The sequence below is a fragment of the Calonectris borealis genome, chromosome 7 (assembly GCF_964195595.1).
Source record: "Calonectris borealis chromosome 7, bCalBor7.hap1.2, whole genome shotgun sequence".
Classification (NCBI taxonomy): domain Eukaryota; kingdom Metazoa; phylum Chordata; class Aves; order Procellariiformes; family Procellariidae; genus Calonectris; species Calonectris borealis.
Genome location: NC_134318.1, coordinates 21,006,578 through 21,025,627, shown reverse-complemented (window position 1 = coordinate 21,025,627; position 19,050 = coordinate 21,006,578). Strand labels below are relative to the sequence as shown.

The 19,050-nt window shown below is 38.3% G+C and overlaps 1 protein-coding gene across 2 annotated transcripts in view; it reads right to left on the bottom strand.

Annotated features, from left to right (window-relative positions):
- USP54 (ubiquitin specific peptidase 54) overlaps positions 1-19,050 on the bottom strand; it is a 105,997-nt gene that overhangs the window by 80,405 nt on the left and 6,542 nt on the right. Inside the window, exon 1 of one of the 2 annotated variants that reach the window (XM_075154462.1) lies at positions 233-311. The exons of the other annotated variant lie outside the window; for it this stretch is intronic. The gene's annotated coding sequence lies outside the window, so the exon portion shown is untranslated. Of the gene's footprint in view, positions 1-232; positions 312-19,050 lie in introns of those variants that run through there. 2 annotated transcript variants of the gene reach the window in all.

Genomic DNA, 19,050 nt, shown 5'->3' with positions numbered 1-19,050 from the left:
ACCTTTCATTTGCTTATACAGCAGCCAGCACAACACAAAATAAACCGACACCTGCTGCAACGGACCCGCATTGAGAAGCTTTCCCCCCCTCTCCCGGCACCAGTATCCAGCTGCATTTAACGCCCTTGCCCACCCGCCGCTCCCCGTCCCGCCCGGCCCCGCCGCGCTCCGCACCGGCACCTCTCGACGCGCCCGCCCCCCTCCCGCGGCCGCGGGGCCCCGGCACACTCACCCGCAGGCCGGGCCCGCCCGGCCAGCGCCGCCGCCGCCCCGCACACACGTGCGCAGCCGCCGCTGCCCCGTCCCGCGGCGCGGGCAGCGCGGGAGCGGGAGCCAGGGCCCCGCCTCAAGCACCATGACGTCACCGCTCCGGCCGCGCACCTGATCCCGGGCAGGTCGGGCCTTAAAGGGGCAGCGGCGGGGCCGGGGCGTGAGGTCGCGGCCTCCACAGCCACCATGGGGAAGGTCGCCAGCCAGGAGCGGGCAGTAACAAAGACGGCCGCGCTCAGGTAACTCCCAGAGCCCGCCAGCTTCCCCCAAGGGCGCAGGCTGGAAGCACAGGGCCACGCGTGTGCTGCCCGAGGCCTTTCCACACCTCTCCTCCACCTCTTGGAAACGTGAAGAGAGCCTCCCGCCGCGCCCCGCCCGCAGCGCCAAGGCCTCTCGCTCCAGCGCCGCCGGACGCTTGCTGCCCTCCTCCCCAGAAGACGTTATCTCAGGGGTGCTGCTTATGTAAATAATTTGGGTAAGCAAACCACTCTCCTGCCGGATTTTAGCAGCGTACTTAAAATCTTTCCCCCTTCTTTTCGCAGCTCTTTTCTTTAAGGCGGCCCACGGCCACGGCAGGATGTACCTCTGACACACTTGCCATCCACAAATCCAAACGGCAGCAGTTCTTAAGCACCTGAAGGCCACAACTTTCCTCTTTCACCCCAAAAACGCAGTGCCAGTTTGCCCATCAGCAAAGGGAGGCTTGCCCGTTCTCGGGCACATACAGAACCAGATACAGAACAACTGCTTTAATGTTAGATATTGTGTTTCTGCCAGAAGAAACCAACCAACTCAACATGGCACAAAGCTGATAACTGTTTTGTTTGTACCATCAATGCCTGGCAAATGAGACCCACTCAAAATGTAACTGGGACAAATCAAACCGTAATCACTACCCTCTTCCCTAATGAAAATCAATTGTCCTCTTACCCTGCTCAGTGACCCTCTCTACTAAGGAAACCTGCTGGAGGACAGGAGACCTTTAAATCAGTATCTGCATCACTTCCACTCAGCTGGGCAAATAACATTAAGCGTGGAAGAGAGAAGAATTAAGTGGAAGCTACGAACACTAAAATTTCCTATTCAAGAAGCAAATTTGAACAGAAACACGGTAGTTCCTATACTGTGTCATCCTTCCTATTCATATCTAATCCATACAGTAGACATTGTATTGCCATATACCCAGTCATGAAAACACATCAGCCTCACTTAAACCTTGAGGAGGTTGCTGGGAATTTACAAGCTGCAGCCATGCAGGCACTTCTTTATTTCTTTCACTACTGTTAGCATAAAGCCACCAGTCTAGGCCGACTACCGGGATTAATCGCCATGTCCTCCAACTTCCAGGGCAACTTCGTGCAAATCAATTCATCTCGTCTGCTCCAATTCCTCATCTGTAAAACATCGACAAATGATACTTATGTTCCCGATTCTCATCTACGCCTTCAGTGATAGTTCTTACTTTTAGATATCAAAGATGAAATCATAATAGAGGAAAGCATCACCCATTGTCCAACTAATACCAAAGGTCTTACTTAACCTTCTACAGATATTTCCAAACAATGATTTGATTCTGCAAAAGTCCCCCTTTTTATTTGTTTCTATGCATGGGTTCCACCATCAATTATACCAGCACTCATCAAAAACCGTGTTGGCCTTTGGAAGTGCAGCATTCAGAGCAGAAGATGAGACACAGCATTCTGGTTTGCATATAGGAAAGGCTGAGTTATGCTTTAACACAATATATTATAGCCTCATAACAAAATTTTGCTTCTTGCTTTGGTAATAAGGAAGATACTGTAAAAGATACATTTATTAAAATACCTGAATTACATTCAACTCTTATTTTCCCCTATAGAGATTATTCCTTTTTTTTCCTGACATTTTTAGGCATTCATATATCTGAAAAAATTTTCTTCATGTTTAGACCCTTTTTTTTCCCCCCCCTCATTTTCTGAGTATTTGTAAGATCTGTGTTTCTGCTTTACTGAGGTTAGTTACCTAAACTATCTTTCAGAAAATGGTGAATGTGATAAGGCATGTTTTCTAAAATAGAATTTCACATTCATGCTAATCTCAAACTGCTTCTGGACAGAAGTTATATGACATTATTTAATTTAACTACTTTCAAAAAAAGGTTTTAGAGTAATCTGAATTAAATTGATATTGATGGTAAGCACCAATGCTAAACCCTTTTAGAACTAGGAGATCTCATTCTCTCAGCTCTCTAGCCTATTACTCAAACATTAAAAGATAAATGTTTCTTGTTTTTTCATCTTTCATTCTAAGCTGAGAAACAGTGTGGAACAATCAAAACAGTTATATCTACACTATAATTAAAAAAAACACTTATTGTCAAAAGCTAGGTTGTCAGTTCGTTAGTGCTAGTTTCAATTCGGCATCTTATTTGCTAAAATTTTAGTGGCAAACAAGCAGTGGGATTTTATTTTAAAGTATATTTAGAACGTATTATCTTAATTATTGATAGTATTAAATGCGGAATTTAAATACACTCAAATATACTTTTCCCCTTAATAAAAATACTTTTAATCATTTTAAAATGTCACACTAAAAAAAAAAAAAAGATCCCTTGGTTGATTGTTATCCATCCTGGTTGGTGCCCTTTTGACCACTGAGCTCCCAACTCTTACAGAGACAGCTATGCAACTTCAGTTGGAGCCTGGAAGTCAGCTCTTCACAGCTGACAGATCGACTATTGTCTGTAGCATGTTTGCAGCATTATTGCTTATCCAGAGTATCACGTTGCCTTCCTGTTGCTTTCCCCTAGAACCAACTATTAAATTAAACCAACATATTTGCACATATTACCATCCAACATAGCTATCCACTGGCATTGCTGAATATTCAAGACTTAATAATTAAAATTGCAGCTCAGTTCTGTTTTGCAAAGTGAAATCACAACAAAATCACTTCTAAAACTTATTTTATGTAAAGACCACTGGATTTTTTTCCAAATCTCAGTAGCCTAAATAAATTCAGTATCCTTTTAGTAGCCTAAATAAATTCGGTGTCATTTAAAAGCACTTAGCTACTAAGTTTCTAACATAAGACAGACTTCATTTACTTCTATTGCAAGGAGACAGTTCAAACTCCACTTTACAGTGAAAGTGGGCGTATCCGTCTCATAGTCCATGTTTAGGCACATAAAAAATCTTCCATTGAAATACTGCTGAAGAGTAACAGAGTAGTACAGTTTAGCACTGTGGTCTGTGCGCAAGAAAGCAGAAGATTTACACTGGACTGACTGAAATTGTTAGCCTTCATTTTTTCACATCACTCACCTATAATATTTTCAAAAAAAAAAAATCTTACAATAAAGACCAGCCACATCCCATTTTGGAAGTGTATCAGCACCCAGTGCTGTATTAAGAATGGACCTTCCTCCATTTCCTTCAGAACTGAAACCTACTACTCAAACTTTAGACTTTTTGAGACATTACTAAATTGCAAGTTTGAATTGTAATTCTGCTGACAGAGTCTTCATAACACCACACTTTAACTTACTCTCATAAATAAAGCTCCTATTATGTATCTTAATGTTGTAGTTCTACAAAGAGACAAATACTAGATACTTTAAAAGGACATCCAACAGCCTAATCCAGCATTCCACGGTGAGAGGCGTCCTTCCTTTACCGAATAAAGCAAGGCAAAAGTAACTTTTGTTGGTCAAGAGTAAGTTAATTATTACCTTCATTAAGCCAAGCACAGGAAGTGCAACATGATGCACCATGAACAATAAGACACATGGTCACTGCTTCCTCAGCAGATTTTCAAGTGCAGCTAAGCAACGTATAAGTCCAATTCCATGAAAACTAAATTATTTAAGCCATCCACATTCCAGCTCTTCAAGAAAAAATAAAGCCATGAGTTTGCTGATCTGGCTTTTCCTGGCTTTCAAAAACAATAGATAAGATACAACATGAAATTATCCATTGACCAATAGCCCTCTGCTGCTGTAGATTTCATTGTTAGCCAGCGACGCAGGGGAAAAGCAGCTCTATTGCCCTAACCTGGAGGGCTGGCATGAGCTCAGCACTCAGCTTGGCAGCAGCACTCCCAACCCCAGGCGTTCTCACCTAGATCATTTGAATTGCACCAAATGCTGTTTTCGCCTCATATACCCAGAAGCATCAATACCGCTTAGAGCTGGTTGATGAGGTTGCAACATCTTGCAACTTCTATACTCTGGTATGTCTTTATTATACATTCCTCCTACATAGTAGTCTCATCCTTCCAATTCCAGTGGCACATGTATTGGCATTCTCTCAAAGACTTAACATTTTTGGCATATTTTTCAAAGATTATTTTATCACCGAGTATTCATCAGCAATAAACTGTGTTACTTTGCATTCCATTACCCCAGTAAGGATCCTCCTATTTATTCTAAATATCTCTATCACCTGCTAGATTCATACAGCTAGCTCTAAATTTTCAATTTAAAAGCAAGAATTTCTGGCTCTGATGGTTAAAAAGAATGCCCCTATAAATATGACCAGAGCCTGAACAAGCACAAACCTGTGAGTTCTCCCACATATATTTGTCTGGAAATTTGAAAGCTAATGATCAATATTTAAATAATCAATGTCAGCAACAACTTCCCGTGCAGATAATATGAACATGACCATCCAGCTAGGAAAGCAAGGATTTACAGAATTTAGCCCAAATTCATTGCGGGATCGAGAAACAAAATATTAGGATAAGAGCAAGCAGTGAACCAGCAGAAGAGAGAGTTCAAATCATCCCCTCATATCCAAATCAATAACAAACATATCTTTCGAAAGAAAGAAAGAGAGAGAGAGAGAGAGAAAGAGAACGAGAAAGAGAGCGCGAGAGAGCGCGAGAGAGAGCGCGCGAGAGAGAAAGCGGGAAAGCGAGAAAGCGGGAAAGAAAGAGCGAGCGAGAGAGAGCGCGAGCGAGAGCGAGCGAGAGCGAAGGCAAAAATGTAAATTGGAAGCAGCTCACAATAAGTTATTAGAAAGAAGGAATACTGAAATGATGGAATTTCCTTCACATTTTCTTAAACAAAAAGCCCCATTAAAAAGTGCTTGAAGCTGTGACAAATTCCACACTCGGGCGCAGAATTCAGGTTTGGCTGGCTGCACTGTACACAGGCTGTTGGCTTTGACTCATGCAATCACTTATTTCTCTTTGAGAAAATAGAAACTAAAATTGCTAAGCGAGGTAATTTCCAACTGCGATGATTAAAGACGTGTGTTCTAGGCTATAACGCAAATAGAGGCTTGAAGTATGCTAACAACACATGTTACAGCCTCAGGTAACTGAGGCTGCACTCATTTCTCAGTGGAGAAATACACAATGGAAATTGGGAAAGATTTTATAAACAAAACAATTACCTACAGTACACTCCTTGTTTTCTTATGATAATAATATGTTGAGTCCCCAAAGTGCTGGACTGACAACTGAAGTCATTATGAAAATGAGAAAGAAATAAAAGTTGAATATTGACAGGCCTGTCAAGGGCATAAAGTAGGAAAAGCGAGCTGAAAATCTTGTATGGTATACTTAGTACTTATATAGTGAGGTACCAACAAAAACAAGATGAAGGCTACTGAGTTAGAGGACATCAGAAGCGGAAGGACTGGCAATATGGAGGCTGTCTGCATCATCATTTTGTCTAGTGGATACTGTCTCAGGGTAAATTGTCTCCATGTACAAACTGTTCAATTTTTTCTCAGTAACAGTCCAAAAAGTCTATACGTACTGTTCATCAGTCTTAAAATAATGTTGTTATTCAAAATACAGCAAAATAAAGTGCCTTATGAGAAACAACAGTCGATTATCTCAGGAACTGGTCCTTTGTTCCTTGTTCCTGGTCCACGACCTAATCTGCATTTTTAGCAACAATTTAAGATCACTTCCCTTTCCCTACCTGTCATGGATGGGCCTTACACTTGACAACTTCCTACCTTCTTGAAATAGCCTACTACATACACACACGCAAAAAATTATGCCTTCCAGTTCTCTTTTTGGGGCTTGCATGCTCCCTCCTCTTGCCGGTTCAAATTATTTCAGTCTTTCCTATTATGCCCCATTTTCTAGACCTCAAATTATTTGATTACTCTTCTCCCAGCCTCTGTCCAGCTGAGCTGTATTTTCTTAGTGCATTTGCCCTAACCAGGTGCAACACTTCAACTGAGGACTTACCCATAGATAAAAAAAGATTGTTCTGTATGTTTTACAGCCTATACTCGTATTTTTATCCCTCCTGATATAATATTTGCCCCTTTTACAACGTCATGAATTATGGAGAATTGTCACCTAATTATTTGTTCCCTACTCTGTATTTGTGTATTTCATTATTTCTGTTAAGTGTAGAACTTCAGTCTGTCCATATTTATCTCCTAAGATTTTCTCAATTTTCTCAAAATAATTTCGTGCTCTTAAACTTGTGCCCTATGTATATACATTCCCTCCAAGTTTTGGGGGCATTTTTAGTGAATCAATTTCATAAGCACACTCTCTATTCTATCATCAAGGTCATTAACAAAAAGATTGAAGTGAAGCAGAATGAGTACAGACCCAACAGACCATGGTGGATCCACATTCAATACAACCATTTCATTTTGACAGACAATCATTAATAACCACCCACTAGGCAGAGTCATCCAATGAGTCTTGCTCCTTCCTACTCTACAAATAGTCTCTTTCAGGCCATGTTTCTTCACTTATTTGTAAGATTATCGCACGAAACAGTGCCAAAGAACTCACTAACATGAAAATATTAACATTCACGCTTTTCTTGTCAATTCACAGGCCTTATTGTCATGTTACAGAAGAAAATTAAACTGCCATAAGTATTTACTCTTCCTAAATTCGTGGTGGTTGTGACTCATGTTCTTGTTGTCTCCCAGAGGCTTATACTTTGTGCAAGAATTTGTTCAAAACGTGGAGGATGAGAGGAATAGTCTATAATTTCCTGGCTCCTTTCCCTCCACCTCTTCTTTTCATTTTCAAGTCTTCCAGCATCTCAGATAGCACCTAGGTACTGAGATAGCTTTGGTCACTTTTTTTTTTTCCTTTAACATGTCAAAGGATGAATTTCATCAGATCCAGCCTAATAAATAACCTACCCAAGTACTAAGTAGTATGCAAAAGGCTTGCTTCAGATTTGCCATCCATCTTACATGTCCTCTGTGCTTTCTATTTCCTTCTTGTGCTAACTGCTGCTCACTTATATTCCTCTTCTGCTAATGTTTTGAGGATATTTTCATAGTACTTACTTCAAGTACATCTTACAAAATTGTGCTGCCTATCATAAACCCCACATTACAGAGCCATGCATATATTGGCAGCTAGAAGCACACTGCAGTGAGGGCAGCTCAGCGGGCAGCAGTGCTCCAGTGCTGCCTGCAGGCTGTGCAGCCCTCCCGGAAAGGTCACAACAAGGCCCCAGGAGAAGGAAGGGGTACTTCTAAGTGGGGAGGCCATTTCTAGTTCAACAGTAATACGGAGGAGATCTGCAATAAGACAGCAACACTAGCAGATTGTTTACAGCATATTAGCGTCACTTCTGTGTCAATTATGAAACCTGTTTCTGTACTCCCAGCTAGGCAGATAGAGCTGGGTTGGATGGGGGGGTCACGTACTTTGTTCACATACTCATGCACATATACTGAATAAGGGATTGCAGATAAAAAACAGGATTAAGCCTGACACAGAGGATCCTGCGTATACTCTGGCTCTCACAGGGTACTTGCTCTGATAGCACAGACCACAAAACCAGCAACCTTTCTGTACATTCTACATTGTTGCACCATTACATTTAGAAATGTTAGTTACTTGCTGTCATTGCCCAAAATTAAACTACATAATAATAGACTCTTATTATAGTACATGCGTATGTAGCAGTTCAAGATGTAAAAGTTTGATTTCATTATTTTAAAATAGCAACAAAGAATAGGAAGAAAAAGTTTAAAGCCATCAGTAGTTGTAGTGCAGCTCTGCTGATTTTTGCCAGATACCTAATACCTAAGTTTTCTTAAGTGTATTGTAGGGTATTCACCATGCACCCAAATTTTGTTTATTTCCCTTTCACAAGAATCATACAATGATTACATAAAACTGAAAACTGTTCATTACCTTCTGTGTACACGAAGCATACTCATAGCCTTCTAGTCCTTCCCTTTATTGAAAAATTTCATCTTGCCATAAATACCAGAGACCAAAAGAAGTATGATACAATTGTAATACAATCGTAAATTAATAAAAATGGATAGTTAGGATGTAAAAGTATCTTTAAAATTAATTAGTTCCCCTAAGATTATCCAAAATTCATCTGACACATATAATTTTATGACAATACTTTATAAATAGCAGAGCAAAATCTAACAAGTTTAACATGAGAAGAAAAAGAATGAAAATACTACTTGTGTAGGTTAAGATGGTAAATTAATACTTAGCTTTTGGGGAGTATCTGACTTTATCTAGTTAATAGTACAAATACTAATGTTTTTGAAGAAAAACAAAAGTACCATTCCAGAGATACCCTGCTTTGTCCACCACAGGAGGAGGCTAAAACACTGATTTATCATGACTTAACAAGATACTGACCATCAGCTGAACTGCATTAACTGACTAATACACTTCTAGTCCAATTACCCTGAGAAGCAAAACATGTTAGTATAAACCACTAGTCAATTAACTATATATACTCAAGGGAAATCTCAGACAATATACTAACAAAAGAAAATTTACATTGCAACTGCTCAGTCACTAATTTACAGCTTATCACATTTTTCCTGATGAGGCAAAGTAACTTACAAGGACAAATATTCAGGCTTCAACTGGTAGGATTTTGGGAGTTGTTTGTTTGCTTTTTGCTATAGGCACACTTTAAAGAAGATTAATGTTTTGGAAACTAGTAAGAATGTTACAAATGTTACTGTTCTTTTTATTGATCCTCTTAGCAATATTGAACACTAATACTAATCACTATTAGATAGCGTTTTACTGGCCAATTTGAAGTGGGCTGGCATTCAGTATATTTTGAAAGAGACATTAAACAACAACTGTGTTTGATTTTCTTTTACATGAAGTAGATTAATTACTACAGCTCCCATAACATAATCATTTCAACTCAGAGCTCAAGAACTTAATGTGTTTAGGAAAATTAACATGGTAAGAGGCATACCTTGCAGATGTGATTTGCACTGCTGCTTCATATGTCACAGCTATTTCCATCGATATAAAAAATGACATTGATGCAGGCTCCTAATATTATCTTTAAACTTGGAAAGAAGTAAGAGCTCTCACATATCTAGATCACTATCTGCTGCATGATTAGCTTCTATGCTCTATTTGCAACCCCACTGGAATTCAATCCAAATACATATTTAGTTTAACAATTCTCTAACAGAATTTGAATGGTTAGTACAGTCTGTATTCACAATGCTTGTTTATGCTTAGTTTTAGCTGCAAGCTCAGTTGCATCCTGTCTATATGGTCAGGACCCATAACAAGCAATAATTACTGCTGATTAATCTATGTCCAGAGAAAGACTGAACTATGCAGGTGAGCTTCTGAATTAAATTGAATTTCTTTCTCTTGTGTATAGATATGCACACAAGTTACATTAGCAAAATCATCTGCTAACTCATAAGAATTCATTGTAATGTAGTTTCATTATGCTACTTTGCATATCCTCCAAGAACTTCCTCCCCCGCCCCCCACAAGAGGACGATAACAGATTTTAGAACTATTTCTGTAAGAAGACAAACAGTGCAAGATCTGGTTCCTCTTCTCACTGAACTGGGGATGCAACAGCACTGGAACAGCCAGAACACCCAAATTCTGCGCTAACAAGCCAAGCCTCTGTCCCCATCCGTTCTGGCTACTTATGATACCATGCCGAAGTAAATTTGTTAAAATCTCTGGACTGAAAGACTCAAAACAGAATTCTGGTTAAAAAAAAAAAAAAACCAAAAGGTGAAAAACATGCTAAGAACTGAGTTCAATTTCAGATTAATCTGAAATTTCAAACAGTAAAAGGAATATTGACTGCTTACATAGCAAAGACAAGAAATAAATCCTCAGCCCCATGCTTGTCAGAGGAAGCCTTATTTCTGGACATCCATCACAACAAGCAAGGGAGTGGTGCCATATAAAGCAACTGACCCTGATTCCAACATATTTAAGCCTAGGTAACAGCTACATACAACTTGACAGGGAAGGCTGGAATGGAGGCTGATGTAACAAATACCCAGCGGAAACTAATGCTGTGGTAGCCCAGTTCTCATTCCTCTAAATTTTTAAGTGCTGTCATCTTTTCCATAGTATCAACCCACCAACGGTTACTATTTGAATGGATAAGCTAAACCTAAATACATTATTGAAGCAAAAAAGTTCTGCAAATTCCTTTCTTAAGTATTTACCAATAAACTGAGCCCACCAGTCTGCTCTCCTTTATATTTACTTCCCCTTTGATGGGTCAACAGCTTTGCAACTTAAAACTTGGCTACTTTGAAACTGCAAAGTTTAAACTGATTACATTTTAAAAAATTAGATCATGTCCACAGCTCCGTTTAAAAATGTGCTTATATTGTACTGAGTACACACAGCTTTTGCCAACATTATTACTTCTGCAGACACAGATGTTTGTTATTCCCGCTTAATTGGGCACAGCAAGAATTAATCTAGAGCCAGGGCAAAGACAAAAGAAGCTAGACAACATACTGTCTTACTAAAAACACCTTCCAGAAGCAACCTAGAAAGCTGTGCAATTGCATAGAACACAATGGGATCATTAAACACAAATAAACTCCCAGCAAGGGCTAACTTCCCCCACAAAGAAAAAAGCTGCAGTCAAACACTTTGGATAAAAGTGCTAAAAGATTTGTGTGTATCGAGGACTGTAGACCACATGGTCCTGTACACAGACTGCACTGAGATCTTCCTGGGGCACATAAAATTAACAGGTATTATATGCATAAATCCATTGTGCTTCTAAAGCTTGACTCTTATATATAATTCCTGCCACCACATCCCTGAAATATTAAGGTAGTACCGCAAAAGATACAGCAAAAAAAGACAACAAGAGTAGGTAGTTAGGAAGGGAATAAGGGGACTGCAGTAGAAGTCTTTATATCACAAGTGATTATGCATTATTTTACAATACTATAATCTGGAAAGCAAAGAAATTTTGAGGTAAGAGGTTTAAAAACAAATATAGAGATACAAATTTACTATACATCACATAAATTGTGGAATTCCCTACCGCAGAATGTTGTCTATGTCAAAATACAATTTGGTTCAAAAAGACTAGACTTATTAACAGAGGACAGGTCAATCAGAGGCAACTACAGATTATTATCTAGATCCAGTTCAGGATACCCCTAAACTACTGACAGTCAGAAAGATAAAAGGGAAGACACATCTTAGATGTGCCTTGTTTTTTCATAATCTTTCTCTATGCATTTTCTTTAGGCCACAGTTGGCACTGCTTCACCAATAGAAGCTATGTAGCCCTAGCCAAAAGCCCTTCCTAAAAAAACAAAGCCAAAACAAATTTAAAAAAAAAAAAAACAAAAAAAACCCCAAAAACCCAAATCCCACACCAAACAAAAAGACCACATAACAAAAAAACAACACGGAACAAATAAAAAGCCATAAAAATTAAGACAACTAATTACCGATTGATTGTTGGGGACAAAGAATAAGAAAAAGTCAACTCAAAGAACAAATTTTAAATGAGTCAACCACAGAGGGGCACCAAGCAAAGTTCCTTCCTTTATTAACCATTCTCCCTGTTGTCAGCTACGTGTCTACCAACACAGAAAAGACCATAAAGGAGGTCCAAATACATGAACCCTGGTAGCAACAGGTATAAGCCTAAACTAAAAGAATGACCACCTACAACCCTGCCATAAAATTGAGGGCAAGGAGGAGGGGAGAACCCCATTAAGCTGAAAAACCAAGTGATTCTGGGGAGCAATCAATGAAAATAATGGGGTGGCAAAAGTTAAAAGATTCAGAAATGTAAAATGTGTGAGCTGGAGGAGAATGCCAAACAGAGCACCCCCTCACCAATTACCACCAGAATAAGAAACTGGGCTAAGCAGATTCTCAGTCTAACTCAGTATGGTAGCGCTCATGTTTTTCACTGAGAAGGCCAGGAAGACCAAATGTGATAAGCCAATTCAGTACTAAGGCTCACAAATGTTTGAAACCAAAACACAAACTCAAGCTCTTCCATATTTTCCTCTGTATTTTTCTTCTCCTAACTGCAAAGGATCTGAAAGAGCTAAGTAAGCGAGCAGTGTCATTGTATAAAAGAGGTAGATCTTGCATAAAGTGTAAGCATGCAAAGTACATCCATTTATTTCCCAATTACTTACATAATAGATATTGTTGCTTTTTATTAGTACATGTTGCAAATTTACACCATTTCAAAAACGCATGCTGATACTTTGCCTAGCAATTCTACCTGATTATCTGTTCTACTAGGCAGAGTTATATTTCTGATCAAAACATGACTAAATATGCAGTCAAGTGACATATAAAACCTATGTCATTCATAACACAAAGCTTTCAATGCTGGCATCCTGGCTGCATCCAGAAATCTGAAGGTCCCAGCAAACATATTTTCCTGTTACTTCATTCAATAGGAATAAAAGATTGACAAGGCTGAAATTTAAACAGCATAAGAAAACAGGACTGATTTCAGCCCTAAAAATGTCTGTATTTCCAATCCTAGGTTACTGCCTAAGGCAGCAACAGCTACCAAAGTCACAGAAATTCTCTCCTGGGAGAAACTCTGTCTGCAAGAGAGAGGTTACTCCAGTTGTGGAATCAGGAGAGCAGACATCATTAAAAAGACGACAAATGCTGCTCTACATTATCCTAGTCTAAATTCCAAATAATTTCTGCAGTACCAGTATACACTGATAAAATCCTAGTGCAACATAGGAGAAATTTCCCTAACGACTAAAGAATCTCCAGAGCAATTTTGCCCTGAAACTACACAAAGATGCTGATATTTCCTCCAGGGAGATAGGTTTCTTCATAAAAATGTCAAATGGATTTTTGGCAGTGATATACTTTTCTTATTCCAACTTCTAATTTTCAAAATCATGATTTCAAAGATCTCAATCTGCCAACAGGGCAAGAAGATAAACAAGTTGTGACATTAAGTCCGAGTAAGCTTAGAGGCAGGCATTGGATTTGGCATTGCACTTCCCAAGGAACGTGCAGATCACAGGCAAACACATACACATGCTTCCCCCTCTGCCCTCAGATTCAGAAATCAAGACGTTTAAGTGAATGCTATTGAGGCAGAAGAATATTGTTTTCCCTCTCTAAAATCATTTATATAATTATCCCCTGCAAATAGTGCTGAACACTTGACGGAACTATTAAGTAATTAGACTTTGCAGTGTGTCATTTATTTTGTAAAGCCCAGAGAGGAGAAAAAAAAAATTATGCATACACCTGTTTGACCATTAGCTTTTCCAGAAAGTTCTTACTAATACAGAAAGTTGTGTCCATGTTTCAAAAGCCAGAATTCAAATTATTAGCATTGTCTAGACTGATATGTGTAGTACTCCATTAGTATTATTATGTTTTTACAAGATCAATAATAAAATCGTCTGTGAAAGCTGACGGGAAAACCAAAAAGAATGTTTTTCCAGAAATGCATGGACAGAAGATAAATGCTCTGTAGAGTAATGCAAAGTCCTATGTATCAGCTACTGTTGCAAACATGCTTTTTGTTCAAGGAGTACATTGTGCTACTGTTTCTTTTCCTTCTGAGGAGGTAAACTGCTTGCGAGATGAAGGATTAAGGACAGCACTATTAAAGACGGAACTAGTAACCGAGAGCCTTCATGCTCCCCTGAGCTAGGGCACCTATGGATGATAAGGTAAAATCCTGGTTTTCATTAAAAGGGACTGAGGGTTTATCACCCTCCTGAAGATCAAGAGTTTTTCCACAACCTCTTCAGAGCGGCCCAGAGCTGGCCTTCACCAGTCCTTCACAGACTAAAAATCATCATCACTGCTTCTCACTAATGTGATAATATTACCAGTCAACGGAAATTCCTTTGGTAAGCAGCTAAGGCAACTTCTCCCCACTCCGACAAAGAAAAAAATAAACAAATTAAAAAACCCAAAATAACCAAACAAGTTAATACTCATAAAAAAGGGGGGAATGGAAGACCCTTCATTTCATTTGATGCCACTTTCCTTTGTGTTCAGTAGTTGTTGGGTTTTTTGGTTTTTTTTAAGAACAAAGAATGTTCGTAGAATTAAAACTGCATGACTACACCCCTAAATAATGGCAACGGGCAGAGGAAGGAAAATTCGAACATTAATTTACATGCTAAAATTCTATTTATTGCCTACAGTCATCATGGGGCAGGACAGATACAAGATCGTTGTGGGGGAAAGTGAGGGGCCAGCTATTTCTTGAACTGCTTTTCAGTTGTTACCAACTGTGTGCAGTCCAAAACAAGCAGCTGGATCTCACTTGGGCATTCACACTAGAAAGCATCGCCAGCACCTACCTCATATCAAAGTAATTTGGCAAACTGGAGCAGCCATGCAGAACACCACTACGCAGCACCAGCGGCTGTCCTGTGGTAGTCAGGCCCTGAACCTGGAGCTCCTCTTAAAAATATGTAAATGAAAATCAAGTATTTGATCTTCCTCCAACACCAAAGGATAACACTGAAATGTAAAATGGGTATTTAAAACAAAACTGACCTCAGTTAAGTCTAGGACTAGTTTCATTAAGAAAATATTACTACTAAATAGAGAAATAAAATTTTTTTTTTTTAAGCAGGTATTAATGTCTTCATAAAACTATACTAATTATACTATACAGGCATAAATTATGGTAGTTTCCATAATTTTTCCTTTCTCATGACATAACTCTGACTCTGAAGACAAAAGGATTTTTTATACAGTAAAAATAAAATCTCTTCAGGAGAATTTTTTTGAGAATCTAAATGCATCTTTTCTTTCTTCTAAAAGACTGAAAAGTAATTGACAATGCTATTCTTTTAAAAACATTTACGCAGTTCAGTCTGCTTAACAGTTGATTGCAATTAAACAAAATTTATTTTTGGCCTCTTTCTGTCTTTGTTTATATCAGTAACAAAAAAAAAAAAAAAACAAAACAAAACCCCACAAAACCAAGTTTAGTTGAAGTAACAAGCTCAGCAACAGGCACATTATACAGTGCCTTCCTGCTTAAAAGCCATGCTAAACTACCCCGGTAGGTCTGAAGTTTTGTCTCAGTTTTATTAGGAGAAAGAGTGTGCTGGCTCCCTTGCTCTAATTCTTCTTCTGTGCATTATATCTAAGTTATGCTATACCATACCAACAGCTAGAATTTGTTCTGAATATTTTGTAGTATGTGTCAGAATCCTCTACTTCTTGTACAAAAATTAATGTTTTCTTAGTCAAGTTCCTCCATAATTTATTAAAATTTAGAACATAGAACTTCATAGTTTGGTTAAGTCCTCTTAGGAAAATGGCTTGATCTATACTAAATCTTCACAGAAATATTCTTCAGAGCAGGAGTTAATCTGTCCATGGCCTCAGCCACTTCTCAGAACAGTTGGACAGCAATTTCTCTACACTCCTTTTCTTCCTGAGCTGGTACCTCTAATTCTTCAGTCTCATGTGATGCCATTCTTACTGAAGGAATTTATTGAGCACTCCAAATGATCAGTTCATGCAGTTAAGAACAAAGAATGCTGAAGAGGAGGAGTGTGATCAACAAATAAATCAGAATCACAGAATAACTGAGGCTAGAAAGCACCCCAATGGAGGTCTCTAGTCTAACCTCATGCTGAAAGCATGACCAAGGGGTCAGATCAGGTAACTGAGGGCTTTATCCAGTTGGGTCTTGAAATCCCCTAAGGATGGAGACTGTATAGCCCCTCATTCAAATGCATGACTGTCCTAATGGAGAAAAAAAAAGAGTCTTCCTTGCAACCAGTTGAAACCTCTCTTGTTTTAATTTATGTCCATAAATCCGTAACATACTTCACATGCTTCCTTATGAAAGTTTCTACTGCTTATTTATGAGTGATTTTCACAAGCCAAATGAGAACATTAGTATGACTGGACAAATGAAGACATTATTATGTCCTATATAAAACAGAGACCTATTGGCACTCCCATATCAGCTCAATAGGCTGGCATCACACGGAAGTAGTGAAAATTTAGTATGTAGAAAACAAGGAATTGCCATTGAAAATTCTCAGAGCTTACCTCAAGAACAGCATTTCTATTGTTTTATTGAAGTAAGTATCAAAATTTGAGTGTTATTAATACTCAAGGCCATTCGCAATTACAGACAAGAGGAATATCATAATTCATTCACATCTTTGGATAACAATATGGCCCCAGCATTTAGCATTCATGTCATTACTCAAATGAATTCTAGACAAGCTGGAATAAGAAATGGAAGGTAAGTCTATGAACAGCCTGGAATATTGTTGCACCTTCTTTATTGATACCATCAAAATAAAACGGCGGGGTAGAGACATGAGGAAAGAAGCACTACAGCTAGCATAACCATTTTCAGACCTACCAGAGACAGCTAAATTTGAAGTAAAACAATACTAAAACAAATTAGTATTTAATGTTTTCTGCTGTGAAAATCCAAACAAAAAACCATCCAAACATGTTTAAAGAGTTGTGGATTAATTAGAAATCTTATTTTAGGCTTTGGAATCCTGTTCAAACAATTTTACATATATTTTTTTATTTACTATGCATACATGAGATAAAATATCTCAAAGGTTAAAATTTATTGAAAAATTACATATCAATCCTAACTCCTGTGCAAACAGTACATACACTCCTTATCAGAGGAAAAAAACAATATAATTTTGTAACTGATACTTGAAGTAATATTTTTCACAGCAGAATCAAGCAATTCAGTTGGGCATGAGACAGCATTTTCCACCTTTTCTCTCCCAGAGCCTCACATACTCCTTTGCAGAATAATCCTGAAAAATACGATCTTGCTAGTACTGCTGCTTCTGCCTAGAAATGTTCCCAGAGCTACACAGTCAGAAAAAGAAACTTCAACTTGAAAATGTCACTCTTTATCCTTAATCCTGAGAAGCTCTCTGTTCTGGTAAATATGACAAGACTCTACCGTTTTCTATCTGTGAACACTGCCGGTTCCTACCAGAGCAAGAATGAAGTACAGGGAATTGCCCAGATACGTTTCCAGGCTGCAGCTGTCATAACAGCAAATAGGCAGAGGAGAACCTATCACAAGCAAAAAGTGAACAGAGAAAAACACAATGGAGAAGTGGTAAACAGCTTAATTTATGTGATAATTATACTGCTGAATATGACTGCTGCTTATTATTAACAACAGTAAATGGACTGATTGAAGAAATACATTACTATATTAATTAAACTACCTTTCTCTCTCTCCCAAAAAGGAAGAACACTTTAAGAAAATACACTTGCACAACAGAAGGTATTTCTTCTCAAAAGATGGCTATTTCCATATCAAACCTACACTCTTAAACCCAGCTATCTAAAAGGAGAAGATAATATAAATACCTTTTTGCTAACAAGGAAGTTATATTCTCTTCTTGCCTATCCTCTCCTGAAACAATGAATTTTAAGTGAAATGTCTAAAACTATGTTTTAAAAAGCTTCCCTGAAAAATTTGTGGAAGTTATCCAGCTTCAAGAATTTAAACAAATTAGAAGCACCTTAAAACAGCACTTTCAATGAAAACTGTTGTTCATCCTGCAGCACTGCCAAGCTCACACTGCAGCATTCTTTCCTAGTTCTCTTTGAGAAAAATAAATAAATCTATATTTAAAATCTATCAAGTATCCACAATCAAAGGATCCTAAAGTTTTTGTTGGCAATGCCTTTTTTAACACACTTCAAAAGTATTTACATAAACTCCCCAGATATCATCTATTACAATATAAGTACTGCATAGATTTGTTGTGCATAACAATGTCCATAATAGACATGACAGAGGATGCTGCAGTTTACTAATCACAAGTTTTATGAAGCTTTGCTGTCTATTTATTAGCATGCCTGAGGTACAGTATAATGGAAAAGTTTTAGAGAACAGGCAGAGTATATAATCAACACTTTTTTTTTTTTTTTTAGTTTTCCCTTCCTTTCCCCCACCATGACCCATTTTCTTGAATAACATGCAGATCTAGTGAGGTCATTAACCTGTTTCTATGTCCCAGTACAGCTCATGTACCGATGCGCTGAGATGCATTAGCTGTTGTTTATTGATCCATTTATAAGTTCATTCTACTGGGAATACCAGCTGGAGGATCAGAAAGTCTTTTGCTGTCCTCTGCATTGTGACACACTTTACTGATTGACTATTTCCCAGAAAACATTTATTTTAACATTTTGTGGAAATACTTACAGAAGATTCCTCCTCTTCAAACAGGCTCCCACGTCTGAATCACTCTTACATATTTTTAGTCCATTCATTATTTTCAAAAGTCAAAATGTAATAAATCACATACCTCTTTTTTTTTAAATAAAAACATAAGAATTACATGCTCCAAACATTATCTACTACAAATACTGATTTACATTTTACCAAGTATTAGAAATGAGCAAGCTAGCTGGTCTTTACTCAAGAGTGTAAAATGCCAAAACAAGTTTTATGCAGATAGGGCGGGGGGGAAAGCTAGCTTCCCTTTGATTCCTTACAGGTTTCTTATAAGTGAACTGTTCCCCCCCTCCACAGTATACAGTGTGTACTTCTGTATAAATTTTGGTGAG